The 1,341-nt window shown below is 49.1% G+C and overlaps 1 pseudogene; it reads right to left on the reverse strand.

Annotated features, from left to right (window-relative positions):
* Positions 1-7: 7 nt before the first annotated feature.
* Positions 8-716, reverse strand: LOC116094782 (annotated as a pseudogene).
* Between the last annotated feature and the right edge of the window lie 625 nt (positions 717-1,341).

Below are 1,341 nucleotides of genomic sequence, written 5' to 3' on the forward strand. Positions count from 1 at the left end.
TGGGAAACATGTCCTGGATAGCCTTGAGGTCCTCTTCATTACAGCGGGGCTGAGGAGCCACAGCTGGTGGGGACATGGCCATAGGCACCATGCCAGGGCTGCAGACAGCAGGTATCCCTGCAATGGGCACATACCTAACACCCTGCTGGTACACAATTGGCATCAGGACCACAGGCTGAGGAGGCATCATCATGGCAGCTTGGAGGGACGTGTAGGACATAACCAGGTTAATTATGCCCTCCTTGTCATTGCCCTGCATCCCACTCAGGCTATACCACTCGTCCTCCACTTGGCCCTGCTTCAGGGACTCCGGGATGGTGATGTGGGTGGTCGTCCATGGAGAAGGCACGCTCGTCGAAGATCTCAAGGTAGAACGAGTCTATACCTGGGGGCACTGTACACTGAATGACCTTCTTCCAGCAAGGGTTCTTGGCATCATTGTATGCTGTGGGAGTTTCATAAACAGCATAGCCCAAACGCAGGTGGCAGTAAGGGTCCATACTAGCCATGCCATAATTCTTTGCCAATTTTGCCTGTACTACAGTGATGCTGAGGCGACCCACGGTGCCAACTGTTCCTCCATACTGCAGCTGCTGGGCTGCCCGGGCATCCAGCTGGATCTTCTGCTGCTGCTGTGTGGGCGTTATGCCGAGGAAGTCCTGGGGGAGTTCACCAATATACACCGGCCCGCGCTGCGTGCTGACGATGGTAGCCATGGTGCTATGGTGGCGCTCTGCCTCGCTGACTGCAGAGACACCCGCAGGGAGAGCTCTTCTGCTCCCAACACAACCTGTGTCGCTGACCCAACTGTTGTCCTGTGAGGCCATCATTTTTCTTAAAGGATGGATTATTTAAATAATTTGACTGTCTAATGTCCTAGCATGAACAATTTCCTACCTTTATTAATGTTCTTTGAGAAGTTTTTTTCCAGTATGCCCCCTTAATCCAGGATTCTAAATCCTATCCTGATAAGATCTTCTAGGCTCTTTTACCCCAAGTATGTGCAGAATCGCTCTTTTGAAGCTCTCAGTCAACATTGAGAGGACAACAAAGACTGAAGCACTTGACAGGGGAGTCTCTGATGACCCTACACTTCATGCACAATAAAAAGTCAATGTTTTTTGTTGGGATAGTTAGCTTAAATAAGAACACTTCTCTCTTGTTGACTAAGTCTTCCTTACTGACAAGACACTTCTCAGGCGGATAAAGAAAGTTACACTCTCCATTTACTAAGTATTTAATCTTTGTATTCTTGTGGTGACATAGGCATGCCATTAGCACAAGGACACTCTCATGATAACAGAGGTAGATCCCAGTGAACGGAAGCCAGTGAAGTTGAAA

Source organism: Mastomys coucha, unplaced genomic scaffold (genome assembly GCF_008632895.1).
Source record: "Mastomys coucha isolate ucsf_1 unplaced genomic scaffold, UCSF_Mcou_1 pScaffold17, whole genome shotgun sequence".
Lineage (NCBI taxonomy): Eukaryota > Metazoa > Chordata > Mammalia > Rodentia > Muridae > Mastomys > Mastomys coucha.